This window comes from Arvicanthis niloticus, chromosome 16 (assembly GCF_011762505.2).
Source record: "Arvicanthis niloticus isolate mArvNil1 chromosome 16, mArvNil1.pat.X, whole genome shotgun sequence".
In the NCBI taxonomy this organism is placed as follows: domain Eukaryota; kingdom Metazoa; phylum Chordata; class Mammalia; order Rodentia; family Muridae; genus Arvicanthis; species Arvicanthis niloticus.
In genome coordinates this window covers 14,885,755-14,901,912 of record NC_047673.1, presented here as the reverse complement: position 1 = coordinate 14,901,912, position 16,158 = coordinate 14,885,755, and the positions used below count along the sequence as shown (strand labels likewise).

The window sequence follows — 16,158 nt, the reverse complement described above, 5'->3', positions numbered from 1 at the left end:
GCACTTGGAACAGATGCAGTCCCATGAGGTAGGTCCTGTGACTGTCCCTATGTTAAAGACGCAGACACAGAAACACAGGATCTGTACACACTGACTAGCTGCTAAACTACAAGACAGGGCTCAATCCAGCCATCCTTAGTCTGCATGTGTAATACAGTGCAACCGCATCATTGAAGCTCTCAGATGACAAACACATAAGAAAACTACAAGAATGATGGTCTTGTAGCACTCTGGACCCTGTCGTGGAGGAGCTAGGCTTGGCATGCTGGTGATGAAGGCACAGCACTGCCTATAGCAGAAGCACTGGCCTGGGTCGACAGTGAGCTGGCCAGTAGCAGCTCTGACAGTAGCAGACTATGCTTTATCCTCCATCTCTCTGCTGCTCCCTGCATGAGCTCCTCTCTCAGTCAGGTGCTACATACCATAGATCACTGACACTAGAACTCTGAGCTCAAGTTTTACAGCTCGTGACCATCAAACCATCCTCAGGATCTCCCCAGCCTGGGTTATGTATCTACTACTATGGCTTGGTGAGTAGGGTCTCATACCTGAAAAAGCAAGAGAGGCATGCTGGTTAGTTTTCTGTTACTACAGCAAAACATCTGAAAATATTGACACACAGAGACAAAAGGGTTATTAGTGGTTTACAGTTTTGGAAGTGCAAGTCCAAGAAAACATGGCGGAACAAAACCACCCAGGTCATGAGCCAGTGAACCAAGAAGATAGACAAAGGAGTTGGACACAGTGAGCACAGACCTCATTAACTGCTCCCACAATCTGGAAAACTTCCACAAGGACTCACCTACCACAGGCCTGCCATCTCCCAATAGCTCTACCATAGGGACCAAGCTTTTAGCACATGAGCCTTTCAAACTATAGCAAGGGGATCCGGGAATGCAAACACTGTGCACAGAAGATTGCACTGTGCAAACAACGCTCTTGCTCTATGCTCCAAGATCCTCTGTTCCCATGAATAGGGGTGGAATTCTGTATTCCCAGAGTAAATATGAAGCAAACCAGGTTTTCCGCATTACAGACCGGGGGGGGGGGGGGAAGGATTTTTCCTTGGGTCTAGCTTATTATTTTACATTTTTGCTTTTTTGGATTAAGTCTTAGACTTCCAACCGGACTTCCAGTCCCCTTCCTGGCACACTGTGACGTGAACTAATTGTGGCTAAATAAATCAGATCAGATGAAGCTGAATATTGCCATAAAGGCAGAGAAGCTGTACTTGGAGAAAGCTTAGCTGCTGACCCTCCTCAAGGTAAGTATAAAACGCCTTTGCTAGTCGGTGTGACAATCATTTTATAACAAACTAAGTCGGGTGTCTGCAAACACTAATGGTGAACACCTTGGACAGAGGTTGACTTATACAGCTCTCATCAGGTTTCTGCTCCCCACTGCCCGATGCATGCTTTTCTCGGGGGTGTCATAGACGCTCTCAAGAGTACTCTGTGGGCAGGCAAAACTTGTATATACTCAACCTTCTCGTGACCTTAACCAACTGCTTTCCTTATCAGTAGCTGATGAGAAGCACTGTCTGCATCGGGCAGATCCTGGACCTCCGTATTCTAGCCACACAGTGCGTCCCCTCTCCCAGGAAGACAGAAGCAGGGTTTTCTGTGGAGTTCTTCACACCTTCCTGAGTTCTGAGTTCTCATCTGAGCTCCACCAGCAGTGAGTCAAACCCACACCTGCCCCTCAGGGAGCCGCTGTCTGCTGAGAGCAAATGTGTGCCTGTTGGAGCAGGTGGCCGACACATTTCTGGTAGAGCTAGATGGTAAGTATTTGGGGCACAGAGGCTGCACAAGCCCTGTCTGAGTTCTGCCTCTGTCATTTTGCAGTTTGTATCTCCAATGTCGCCCAAAGGCCAGTGTGCTACAAGCTTGGTCCCCAGCCTCTGTCGCGACTGCAGGTGGTGGGATCTTTAGGGTAGGGGCTAATGGGAAGGAGTGAGTTACCCACAGCGTGTTCCTCTTCCTGTCTTCTGTTCCTCTCCTGGTTCCCCATCTCCTCTCCTCCCTTCTCCTCCCTTCTCCTCCCTTCTCCTCCCTTCTCCTCCCTTCTCCTCCCTTCTCCTCTCCTCTCCTCTCCTCTCCTCTCCTCTCCTCTCCTCTCCTCTCCTCTCCTCCCCCCTTTGATGTCTCTCCCCTCCCCTCCTTTTCTCTCTCCACTCATCTCTCCTGCCCTCTCCTCTCCCTTCTTCCCCTCCTCTCCTCTCCTCCCTTCTCCTCTCCCTTCTTCCCCTCCCCTCTTCTCCCCTCCCCTTTCCTCTCCTCCCCTCTCCTCCTCTCTTCTCTCCTCTCTTCTCCCCTCTCTCTTTCCCCCTCCTCTCCTTTCATTCTCTCCCTGTCCTCTCCTTCCCTCTCTTTCCTCTCTTCCCTCTCTTCCCCCTCCCCCCCCCCGCTTCTTTTCTCTCCCTTCATTTTCTTTCCCTCCCCTTCCCCCTTTTCCCTCTCCTCCCTTCCTCCCCTCCTCCCCTCCTCCCCTCCACCTCTCCTCTTCCATCTTTTCCCTGGCGGTGCTGCTTTGAGTCAAGTTATTTCTGCCACCACGTGGTCTTACCATGATGTTCTGTGCTGCAGGCCCAAAGGAGTGTGACCAAGCAACTATAGGCTGAAACCATGATCCCAAATACACTTTTCCTCCTGATAAATTGTGTCTCTCAGGTATTCCATCACACTGAGAGAAAGCTGACTAACAGACCATTCGGGTATGCAACCAGCCTTACACAAAATATACTCCAACGGGTGTCGCTGTGTTCTGATAAAACTTTATTTGGAAAATCAGGTCCAGATAAGCTGGACATAGTGTTGCAAGCCTTTAATCCCATCCCTTGGGAGGCAGAGGCAGGTGGATCTCTATGAGTTTGAGGCCAGCCTGGTCTACACAATGAGTTGTAGGACAGTCAGGGCTACATTGTGAAACCCTGTCACAAACAAACAAACAAACAGTCAGGTGGTGATTGGAGTTGGTCTAACCTCCACACTAGAAGATGTTCAGGAAAGGAGCGAATACTGAGTGCAGTGTGGCTCAAAGGAGGACTGGGAGGAGGGAATTAGGATAAAGTGACATTGGATCAGACAGAAGTATGGATTTACCAAGTGGGCTGACCCAAAAGAGAAACCACATTGTTGGAGAGGGGCACATGCTGAAGCAAAGACTGCAGAAGCCACAGCACAGGAGTGTAGGCAGCCACCTTGAATCAGTGTGACCAGCACTGGGGAAAACTGGGAGGCAGATTCAGGTAGAGAAGAGGAGGCAGCTCAGGAAGGTGACTTGGACCATTTTGGGGCTTTTGGTCCTTCCCTTGAAGGTACAGCAAGGGAAAGAGGTCTATGTCTGGGACCATGGCCGTCTGCCAGGCAGACAGTTATGTAAATGATCCTACTTTTGTTCTTACATTATAATGTGAGGGCTGCTGAGGAGAACACTTGCTTAAGTGGCTAGATCAGGATTCAAACTCAGATCTTCCATGTCAATGCTTTTGACTCTTTCTGGTTGTGTGCCCAGAAGCCTTGTCCTCACAGCCTGTCTCCAGTGCTGGATCTTGGCCACCAGCCATAGGAGTTAGAGAAGCTATAGTTTCCCAGGGCTGGACTGGACATGACCTAACAGGCTAAGAGAAAGAAGGCTGAACTCTGGGTGGTGTTCAAGATCTCCAGGGGGAAGAGCAGTGCTGGTCTTCAGTCACCAGTCTGAGGTAGGCAGAGGCCCCTTGGACAATGCACTGTTCCTAGGGGAAATCCAGAGTACTTCGCCTTTTTCCTATACCCATCAAGTCCTGCCCGCCTTGCAACTCGGAAAGGGGCAGTGGCCACTCTGCCTGAGGTCAGACATGCCAAGAATCCCAGAATGCCCACTAAGGGGTCAAGCCAGCTCACCTCCTCCAGCACCTCCAAAGCCCCCACACCACTTACTCGATAGTTCATTTGTAGAACACTCGGGTTCTTATTTTTTACTTTTTGAAATTAATTTTATGTATGTGTTTGAGTTGTTGCCTACATACATGGTGCTGTACCACGTGTGTCTCTCATGCCCACAGAGGCCAGAAGAGGGCATTGGATCCCGTGGGACTGAAGTTTCTATGGTGATGAGCGCCATGCGAGTGCTGGAACTCACCCCAGGGTCCTCTGCAAGAGTAGCCAGTGCTCTTAACTGCTCAGTCATCTCTCCGGCCCTAACACTTGGATTGTTTAGCTCCACCACCCAAAACTTGGCATAACCTGCAGGAACAGGTTTCTCTTTCCTCTGCCATACGTGCCAGGCGTGGGGAAGTTCTTAGTAAATATTTGCTGAGTTTAACAATGGATGCTGGAGAACACCACCTGCCCGGGTGCTTCTCACTTCTTCACACTTCACACAGGTTTCACATTGAGACCCAACCCCCACTTTACAGAGCTTTGTCCTTCTGGAAATCGGGCACCTGCAACAGACAGGAGGATTTGGGACACTACTAGCTCGTCGGAGGTACAGACTGGGCGGATGTGCAGCTCAGTGGCCGACTCACAACTGCAGGTCTGAAGCCTGGATTATGTTTCCAGCAAAGTCAAAAGGAAAACAGGCTCCTCCCAGACGACCGAGACCCCCAGGTGATCTGCAGACACAGACAGCTTTCAGGAACACTGAGCTTAGTTTGGTGCTTTATGCAGAAAAAAAAAATCAAGAGTACTTTTTTTTTTTTTTTTTTTTTTTTTTTTTTTTGGTGGTGGTGGTGAGACAGGGAACATAGCCCAGGCTAGCCTCAAAGTAACTATGAAACATCTCTCACCCTCTAGCCTGAGAATGTCCTGACTGCTGGTTTACAGGTCTCTGTTTCCATGCCTGGTGTATACAGTACTGGGGATTGAAGCCAGGCTCTTGTGCATTTCAGGTAAACTCCCCGTCGACTGAGCCACATCACCAGGCCTGCCCCTTAGACACTTTGAGCATGTTACTTGTACAACGGAATCCAGAAAACATTTGTGGCACCTACATATCATCTTTCCGTCAAAAGTGACTGATCCAGTCACCCCTGGTGTTAGCAATAGATATACTGGACAGGTCTCCAGCAGCCATAATGGTTGGGTTGGGTAGGTCAGAAGGAAGTAAAAATGGAAAAATGGTTAGTGACACATGTGAGCTGAGAGCCAAATTTCTTGCCTCTGGAATTCCCGTCCTACATAGCTATGCCTATTCTGAGCCATGTTTCGTAATCCCTTTGCCAAGCCTTTTGAGGTTGAGAATAAGGTAAGGAGACTTCTCCAGGCCACACAGTCACCAACTCTGAGGAAATAAAAATACGTGAACCCTCGACTCTGCTCTCTGTGCTCCCGGAAAGAGTACAATTCCCCACCACCAGGCCTTTCTCACCAGCTTCCCTTGCCACACCAGGCAGGGATTCTTTACTTCCAGCCATGTCAGGCCAGCTTCAGAGTCAAAGGCTGCTGCTCAGGTCTGCAGCCACCGGCAGGATGGTGGGTCCAGGGCGGCCTGAAGTGAGATGCGTGCTGTGGAACAGGTTTCTGTTTGTGAAATAGGATCCATATGCACTTGGCAGAGTGGTTTTGAGAATTAAGACTGTGTTAAGCCTGCATATGGTCTGCCATGCACATACAGGAGGCTCAAAGGTTAATAGTTATCAAGCAGGATGTGATGGCACACACCAAGAATCCTAGGGTGGGGCAGGAAGGGTTCAAATAAGGCCATATATATACATGTATATGTATATATATTTGCATGTATAATATTCATGTATATATATATATAGAGAGAGAGAGCATTCATATGTGTGTGTCTGTGTGTGCACATGCATTTACATAGTTTTACTCCTCAGAGAGTTGCTATGGGCTGGAGCATGTTAGCGTACTTATATAATATACTCTAGGCCCTGGAATTTGGGTTGTTGAGTTGCTTTGCTTCTGCTTTGTTTTTATGAATTATTTATTTTATTTTATTTTATTTTATTTTATTTTATTTTATATGAGTACACTGTCACTGTCTTCAGACACACCAGAAGTGGGCATCAGATCCCATTACAGATGGGTTGTGAGCTGCCATGTGGTTGCTGGGGACTGAACTCAGACTAGGAGCAGTCAATGTTCTTAATGGCTGAGCCATCTCTCCCGCCCTCCAGCCCGATTCACTTTGTTTTGAGTGTCAGGATTGTGGATGTGCATTGGTATACCCCTAGCCAAGGCCCTGGGTTTGACACCAGTACTCAGCTAGAAGATAGGAGAGGGGAGAGAAGGGAAAGAAAGAAGAGAAAGGAAGAGAGAGGAGGGAAAAAGGGAAGGAGAGGGAAGGAGGAAAGGAGAGGGGGAGGAGGAAGAGACATGGAGAAGAGAGCTGTTTCCAGTGATTCTCTCTTCACATTGATTCCTGCCTTCAAAGCCTCTTGCCTTGCAGCTTCCCAGGGCAGAATGTGCAAACTCGTTAGAATGTGATTCTTCATCACCCTTTGTCTTTCTCCTGTTTCTCTTCCTTCTTTCCTATTCTTTCTGGTTGGGATGGAGCACCGGGACCTTGTGCTTGCTAGACAAACACCAGCCCCAGACATACCCCTAGATCTCCAATTTCTCCTCTGAATATTTTGGGAAATTCTAAGTAATTTTCTTCTTTATTTCTGCCTTAGACTAATATTATTCTACAAACATATAAGGAAGTCTGGTGTCTTTAGAGCATTGGTTAGTTAAGAGCAAAGCTGCTTAACTTTTGTGTTTTTAGTCATTGACAAAGAATATTTTCATGTGTTACAAAAGCTGTTTCTTCCTTTTATTAAAGTACCTTTAGGGAGGCTGGTTGTGTAGCTCAGGGGCAGAGTGTATACTTAGCACACACAAGGCTCTGAACTCAAACACAAAAGCACACCATAAGCTAACCTTAAACTGTGTCTTAGATAGGGTTTCTACTGTTCTGACAAAAAACCATGACCCAAAAACAACTTGCAGAAGGAAGTCAGGACAGGAACTTACACAGGGCAGGAACCTGGAGGCAGGAGCTGTTGCAGAGGCCATGGAGGGTGCTGCTTACTGGCTTGTTCCCCAAGGCTTGCTTAGCCTGCTTTCTTATAGAACCCAGGACCACCAGCCCAGGGATGGCACCACCCACAATGGGTCCTCCACCACTGATCACTAATTAAGACAATGCCTTACATCTAGATCTTATGGAGGCATTTTCTCAATCGAGGTTTCCTCCTCTCGGATGACTCTAGCTTGTATCAGGTTGACATGAATCACCAGCACAAGCTGTCAGTTCTGCAGGTTGTAACTGTGGTTTAACCCCAACCCCATTTACACCAGCACCCCAGACAAAGGCTGCTTCTCCCTTGCTAACAGATCCCCTTGCAATTATGCAACAAAGATGATGTCATCCCGTTAGTTGCTCTTGAACTGTTCCTTGATTCGTGGGATTACAAACTGATGGGACCTTGGGAGTGTAGACCTGGTTAGCTTTTTAGGCAAAAGGTATGATTTTGGTTTTGGTAACACTTGTGATGATTTTGATTATCATTTTCTGACGGTGCTTTTGCTGACTTCCCAGTGTCTTTACATCAAGGGTTACATATGAACACCTGAGGAAACATTGAACAGCTGGAGTAAACAGGGAAGGATGAACGTGAGCTGGGAATGAAGGACTGCGACTGTGGTGACTGAGCTGGGGGTGGACCCCCATGCAAGCCCTTCCTGTGGGATGGAGTGGACCCCCATGCAAGCCCTTCCTGTGGGATGGAGTGGACCCCCACGCAGGTCCTTCCTCTAGGATGGAGCTCCGATGCACATCTCTCAATCACGAGTGAGCTACAGCTCCCCTCTTGGGTGGGCGTGAGAACGTTGTAGATGTTTGACTGTCAGACCTTCCTTTGCTTCGTTGACCTGGAGCACTTTCCTAGTGTGTGTCCTCGATGTCCCTCTAAATCCTGTGTCTGTTCCTGAGTTATCCTGTGTTAACTCTTCAGTCAGCTCAGTCTTCACAGACTCAGTAAATACATTGTGCACAGTGGGTAAATACATTGTGTTGAAGAGGACAATATTGGTTATAAAACAGACACTCAGAATTATCAGCATATCTCTAGCAAAATTTTTCTATTAACATATATGAATATGCAAATTAATGGCATTAATTATATTTTCATATACGAATATGTACATGTTGATCCAGTCCCACACCCTGGCTAGGAATGATGGTATAGACTTATAATCCCAATGTTTGGGGTACTGAGTAAAAGAGTAGTTCAATTGGAAGTCTAGTCTGGACTACATGAGCCTTGTCTCTCTCAAAAACAAAACAAAACATAACAAATACAAGCAATGAAAACACTACCAATAAATCCAACCTTTTACACACCAGTACTTTGTCTTTCCATGGCTGTTTTACTTCGCTTGTCAAATTTCCAGTTTCATCTATTTTACCTTAAATGTTAGAATTCCATCCTTCTTTATGACCACTGTGCATTTTTTTTTATTATTATCTGCTGATGGAAACCATTAATAACAATTCTCTGACAAGAAGAATTGTTGTCTCTGACAAGAAAAAAATGTTTTGTGTTAATTTAGGATAAAACATGAAAAATTACTTAGTTTTTTTCAAAGTTTCAATTTACGCATTTCCTTTTTTAAATGATTTATTTATTTTTATGTGTATCAGTCTTTTGCTTACATGTATGTCTGTGTGAGAAGGCTGGAACTGGACTTACAGACAGTTGTGAACCACTGTGTGGGTGCTAGGAATTGAACCTCGGTGCTCTGGAAAAACACCCAGTTGCTCTTAGCCACTGAGCCATCTCTCCAGCCCCAATTTATGAATTTTCCAATACAAAAGTCATCTTTTCAAAGTCAGCAGTTTATAATCCCAAATGTGATGATTCATTTCCTCAAGGATGACCTATAGTTGTTACACAGATTAGGTGAAAAGTTACAGTAAACAGAATTTCCATGGTGCCAAAGAATCATCCATGGATTATAAGTTAGGAAGAGAAAACTTACACCACAACGGTGTGATCTGGTGTTTACCACTTTGGTGAGTGGGAGATACCCCAAATTGTATGTTCCTTGTCATGAGATACATAAAGTGCTCTTTGTGTAGAATGTATAACTGCTGTCTATTCAAGGCTCAAATGTATCTTTTAGTTTCATAGGTAGATTCTCTATAGTAACAGAACTTATAGAATGAATCTCTCTGCGTATAGAAAGGGGGTTTATTAGAATGACTTACAGACTGTGGTCCAGCTAATCCAACCATAGCTGACTATGAAAAGGCAGTCCAAGAACCCAGTAGTTGCTCAGCAGTTGCTAGATGTCTAAGCTGGCCTTCAGTATATGCTGGAATCCCAAAGAGGTAGGCTCTAATGCTGGAATGGACTTGCTATCGAGATGAGAGCAAGCCGGCAAAGAGCAAGAACTTCCTTCTTCCATGTCCAGATATGGGCCACCAGCAGAAGGTGTGGGCCAGATGAGAGGTGGGTATTCCCAGCTCAAAAGATGTGAATTAAAGGTGTATTCTTACAACAAAGATGTAGTTCCACTTCAAAGTAAGCTAAAGTCCCTCACAGGTGTGCCCTCCATTTTTTGGGTTTTAGTTAATTCCAGATGTAATCAAGGTGACAACCAAGACTAGCCATGACAATAGTTGTTTTGAGGCTAGAAAAGAGTTAGATGGTGTCAAGAAGCCAATTACATGGAATAAGCTGTCTACACAATGGAGCACTCCCCAGGACTGTCCCTCACTGAAAAAGGCAGAGCAGAAAGTATAGCTAGGCTGTAGACCCAGAAGGGCACTGAACAAACAACCACAGGACAGTGAAACTGTAAGGGATGCACCTGAGACAGCTTGTAGGTTTTCAACATGGATGATGCACAGTCCTCTGTTGAGCAACCTTCTGTCAGTGTCACAAAACCCGGTGATTACCAACGAAGACAAGGAAGGTGTACCGCCAGCCACTCATGATTCACAAAGTTTAGTCTTTGAGCGCAGTTGATTGGGACAAGGAAGGGAACAGGCAGATCAAAAATCTGCTTTCCTCATGGCCAGAACACCAAAGAAGAGAAGAAACTGAGGTCCCACAGTTCTCTTCAAGGACGTGTGCCCAGGGACCCAAAGACCTTCGATTAGACCCAGCTCTGAAAGGTTCCTATCACATCCCAGTAGAGCCACGCAAGCCTTAACCAATGCATGTGCCTTTCAGGAACATTCCGGAGCTGGATCCCAAGTGCATTATGGGATTGTGACCCAGCCTTGTAGGTCTAGGAATATCACTGATGGTATAGAGAAAAGTGACCCTGTTTCTTACAGGATTCACATGCCTCTGTCATGTGAATATAGAGTCAATTTTATATCTTCATCTATTACCTGTTACCTATTATTTATCTATCTGAGAGAGGGTAAAAAAGAAACAGGAATAGATTGAGGTTAATCAGAGTGTGGGGAGAGCTTGTAGGAAATGAATGAAACTGATTTTATTTTATACTTATTCTGGTTTATACCAAACACATGCCTATCCTATGCACATTGTCATTGGCAATCTTGGTTGTCAACTTGACTAGACCTTAGAATTAAGAGACATGCCTCCTGTCAGTCCTGTTAGGGTAGCTCTTAGAAGGACAAACTGAGGGGGTGTCCTGCTTGAGTTTGATGTTGTTGTCTGTCAATTTGATACATGCTGGAGTCATCGGAGAAGAGGGAAACACATCTGAGAACATTTCTTGATTAATGATTGTTATGGGAGAGCCCAGCTCTCTGTAGGTGCTGACCCCTGGACAGGTGGTCCTCAGATGGACAAGAAATCAAGCTGAGCAAGCCATGAGGAGTAACCCAGTAAGCAGGGTTCTTCTGTGGTCTCTGCATTAGTTCCTGACTCCAGGTTTCTGCCTTCAGCTCCTTCCTTGACTTCTCTCAGTGGTGGAGTCTGACCTGGGAGTTACAAGCTGAAATAATCCCTCTTTTCCCCAAGCTGCTTTGGTCATGGTGTTTACAGCAGCAATAGAAGGAAAATATAGAATGGAGTAGGTGGAGCTAAATAAAAGGAGGCCAAACAAAAAACATTTTCTTTTTCTTTTTCTTTTTCTTTTTCTTTAACTGTAAAGTGCTCTTTGTCCTTGAGGCTGGGGTATGTTTCTTACTTAGATGCAGCAGAAAGAAAGACCTCATCTAATCAAATCTATTAGTCTATGTCATTTTACTGGCCATTTGAGTCCATTAATATTGAGAGTTATTGTTGAGCAGTGTTTATTAACTCCTGTTATTTCATTCCATGTGGTGCTTATGGACATAGATAGAAAAATTCTCAATGAAATACTTGCAAAGCAAACACAAGAACGAAGCAGGGGGCTGGTGAGATGGCCTGACAGTTAAGAATATGTCTGCTCTTCCAGAAGACTCAGGTTGGGTTCCCAGCATATGTGACAGATCACAGCCACCTGAAACTCCAGTTCCAGGGAATCTGTTGCCCTCTTCTGACCATTGTGGTCACCAGTCATGCATGAGATGTGTCTTAGTCACGGTTACCATTGCTGTGATGAAACACCATATGACCAAAAGCAACTTTGGGCAGAAGGGGTTTATTTGGCTTAGACTTCCACATCACTGTTCATCATTAAAGGAAGTCAGGATGGGAACTCAACCAGGGCAGAAACCTGGAGGCAGGAGCTGGTGCAGAGCCATGGAGGGTGCTGCTTACTGGCTTGCTCCTCATGGCCTGTTTAACCTGCCTTCTTATAGAACCCAGGACCACCAGACCAGGGATGACCCCACCCACAATGGGCTGGGCCTTCCTTATCAGTCACTAATTAAGAAACTGAAACACTCTACAGACTTGCTTACAGCCGTCTTACAGAAGCATTTTCTCACATGAGTTTCTCTCCTCTCATGACTCTAGTTTGTGTCAAGTTAAACTATCCAGCACATGGTACATAGACGTACATTCAAGCAAAACATCCATATACATAAATAATAAAAATAATTTTAAAGAATACACTAAAAACATTATCAACTATGATTAAGTCAACTTCATCCTAGAGATGCAGGGATGATTCAACATACAAAAATCAATAAAAGTAATTGATCACATTAACAGACTAAAAGACAAAAACACATGATTATCTCATTAGATGTAGAAAAGGCCTTTGGCAAAATCCAGCATCACTTCGTGATAAAACTTCTGGAAGAAAGTACAGGTGCGAGAAAAGACATACCTCAACATAGTGAAGGCAATTTATGCTGAGTGGCATTAAGCACATGCTTTTAATCCCAGCACTTGGGAGGCAGAGGCAGGCAGATCTCTGTGAGTTCAAGGCCAGCCTGGTCTACAGAGTTCCAGGATAGTCAAGGCTACACAGAGAAACTCTATTTCAAATGACCAGAAAGGAACGGAGGGAGGGAAGGAGGAAGGGAGGGAGGGAGGGAAGGAAGGGGGAAGGAGGAAGGGAGGGAGGGAGGGAAGGAAGGGGGAGGGAGGAAGGGAGGGAGAAAAGAGAGAGAGAGAGAGAGAGAGAGAGAGAGAGAGAGAGAGAGAGAGAATTTATGGCAAACCAACAGGCAACATCATCCTAAACAGAGAGAAACACAAAGTATTTCCACTAAAACCAGAAACAAGACAAGGTACCCACACTCTTCATACTTACATAACATAGCACTTGAAGTCTGGCTTGAGCAACAGGACAACTGAAGGAAATCAAGGGGCTAGAAATAGGGAAGAGGTCAAATTATCTGTATTTGCAGATGCTATGGCTCTCTATATAAAAGACCCTAAAGACTTGACCAGGAATCTTCTACAGCTGATAAATATTTTCAGAAAAGTAGCAAGATACAAAATTAGCAGACAAAATAAGTAGCCTTCCTATAATACAATTTCTATATATAGAAATTGAAGAAATCTGAAGATGAAAAGTCGGATTAATATTCCGAAAACAGCTGTGCTACCAAAAGCAATATATAGACAAGACTGGATCCCCATCAAAGTCACCACAGTTCCCTTTTTAAGGCTAATGACAGTTCTCCCTTTATTTTTTATTGAAAGTAAAATTTTCTTCATGTGATGTATTCCCATCACAGTTTCTTCCCCCTTATTCCCTCTCAGATTCTCCCCAAGTCCACACCTTCTTTCTTACTCTGTCCTAAGAAAGCACACAGGTAAATAAAAAAGATGAGAGAGAGAGAGAGAGAGAGAGAGAGAGAGAGAGAGAGAGAGAGATGCATGTGTACCCCCACACACAGCACAAAAAGACAAAATCAAAAACCATAATATAGAGGCAAGATGTCAGTAATGTAAAAACGACAACACAAATTGAAACAAAAACAACAACAAAACGAACTGTCCAAACAAAGCACTATGAGACAAAGACAAAAGCCCATTGAACACTTCTGTGTTTATTTTGTGTTGGCCATCTACTGCTGGGCATGGCACCTGCCCTTAAGTGTAATTTGTATACCCAGTGAGATTCCATTGAAGAAGTTAGTTTTCTTGTATCTGTTGGGAGTTGCCATGAGCCACTGAGAAGAAGGTATTTTTTTGGTGTGTTTGGATGGGATGTTTTGTAAACATCTTCTAGGTCCATTTGATTTATGACATTATTTAACACCAGGTTTCTCTGTTTATTTTTTGTTTGGATGACCTGACTATCAGGGAGAGTTGGGTATTGAAGTCACCCACTGTCATTGTGTTAGAATCAACAGGTGATTTTAGATGTTTCTTTTACAACTTTGTGTGTCCTTGTGTTTCATTCATAAATGTTTAGAGTTGTGATATCTTCTTGGTGGGTTTTTTTGACAAGTATGTGATATCTTTCCCTAACTCTTCTGATTAGTTTTGGTTTGAAGTCTATTTTACCAGATATTAAAATGCAATGCCTGCTTGTTTCTTGGGTGCATTTGCCTGAATTATCTCTCTCCATCCTTTTAACCTTTTTGAGGTGATATCTGTCTTTTATGGTGAGGTGTGTTGAAAGATGGATCTTGCTTTCAAATCCAATCTGTTAGTCTGTGTCTTATTGGTGATTAGGGGCCATTGACAGTGATCAATGAACAGTGTTCCTGTTGTTGTTATGGTTTGAGCTCCCCCTTCATTTGATTTACTGGTCTTGGATTACTTACTCCTTATGTTTTCTTGGGTATGGTTATTCTCCTCAGGTTGAATTTTTTCCTTCTAGCTCCCTTTTTAGTGCCTCCTATAAAACCAGGTTTTTATAGATACTGCTTAAATTTGGTTTTATCATAGAATATTTTTTTCTCTATATGATTGATGGTTTTGCTTGCTATAGTAAATTGGGCTGGCATCTGTGGTCTCTCAGAGTTTGTAGAACATCCGTCCAGGCCCTTCTGGGGTTTAGTGTCTCCATTGAGAAGTTGGGTGCTATTCTAACAGGTCTGTCTTAAATGTTGCTAGCTCTTTTCCCCTTGTAGCTTTTAATATTCTTTCCCTGTTATGGACATTCAGTGTTTTTATTATTATATTGTGAGGGATTTTCTTCCTGGTTCTGTGTATGTGGTGTTCTGGTTGCCTTTTGAACTTCGATAGGCTCTTTCTGTAGGTTAGGGTAATTTTCTTCAATGATTTTGTTGAAAATATTTTCTGTGCCTTTGACCTGTGTTTTTTCTCTTTATTCTGTATCTATTATCTGTAGGTGTGGGTTTTTATAGTGCCCTAGAGTTCCTGAAAATTCTGTCAAGGGGAGAGTCAGGATTTGATATTTTTTTTGACTGAATGACATAATTCATCTTTGTCTTCAAGGCCTGATATTCTCTTTCCCACTTCATCCAGTTTATCAGTGGGGCTTTCTTATGAACTTTTATTTGAATTACTAAGCTTTTTCATTTCAAATTTTATTACACTTTGGACTTTCTTTAGAGAGCCTCTTTATTAAATTCTATCTTCCATATCTTGAATTTTTAAATAATTTTGTCCAACTGTGTCTCCATCTTCATTGTGGTGTCTATTCATATCTTCTTTGATCCATTAAGCTTCTTTGTTATTGAAATTTTGAATTAATTGTCTTCTATAACATCTAAGTCATTTTCTTTGGGAATATTATTATGGGATATTAGTTCTTGGTAGAGATTATTGCTTTGGTTATTCATATTTATATGTTTGTGATGGAATCTAGTTATCTAGAGTTTTGGTAGTGTTTCTTGGTACAGAAATATTGTCTCTGCTTTACTAGGTGGTTGTTTGAGGTGCTAGTCCCTGTTACCCCAAGTTACCAGGTGATTAACCTGACCTAGGATTCATCAGTCTTTGAACAATTCAGTGTTGATATTTAGATAGGGTATCAGAAGTACTCCTGGCTATCTTGAGCTAAGTCAGGTTTCTGCGCCCAGAAGTAGATCCTCTATAAAGTTAGAAGGGTCTTACAGCCAATCTTCATGACCTTTCTCAGATACTATATGTTTGTAGAGTTGGTGATATGAGTCTAGAGTCCCTACCAGAAAAGGAGGGGTAGAACAAGGAGCCCCAGAAGTCAGGGACAGTGCATGTGGTCCTCAAAGAGATTGTGGGGATAGGTGTAGGAGGTCTAGTGTCCTTCCCTGGAGAGAGGAGGTCCTGGAGTCATGAGGATGGTGGAACAACTCTAATGTTCTATTTAGAGAAGGCCCCAGGAGTGCACATCAGGGATGTGTGGGGTTGGTGGGTGTCTTCCTTAGGGTTTCATTGCTATGAAGAGACACTCTGGTGAAGGTAACTCTTATACAAGAAAATATTTGATTGGGGCTGGCTTACAGTTTCAGAAGTTTAGTCCATTATCATCATGGAGGGAAGCATGGCAGCATCCAGGCAGACACGATGCTGGACAAGCCGAGAGTTCTACATTTTGATCCAAAGGCAGCAGCAGGAGTCTGGCTTCTGCAGGCAGCCAGCAGGAGGGTTTCTCCACACTGGGCAGAGTTTGAGCGTAGGGCCTCCGAGTCCACCCCCACAGTGAGTGACATACTTCCTCCAACAAAGCTACATCTATTCCATCAAGGACATACCTCCTATGGTGGCCAAACCTATTCAAATCACCGCAGTGGGCATGGGTATAGTTATAGTTACTTGTCTAAAGGTGGGCTCTCAACAGGGATGGATGGGAATATGGCACATTGACCACACTACCAGATGGGCACTGGTGGGGTGGGGTGTGCTCAAACCCCAGGAATCGTAGAGATCTGAGACAGCAGGAATGGGGCTGCCCCTTCTCTGCCTCTGATGCC

General features: G+C 44.3%; 1 long non-coding RNA gene across 1 annotated transcript; it reads left to right on the top strand.

The window, feature by feature from the left end:
• Nucleotides 1-1,121: 1,121 nt before the first annotated feature.
• LOC143434596 (uncharacterized) lies at nt 1,122-8,259 on the top strand. Its single transcript, XR_013104210.1, has 3 exons — nt 1,122-1,264; nt 1,521-1,780; nt 7,522-8,259. It is a non-coding gene; the product is annotated as an uncharacterized LOC143434596 (long non-coding RNA).
• Nucleotides 8,260-16,158: the final 7,899 nt, after the last annotated feature.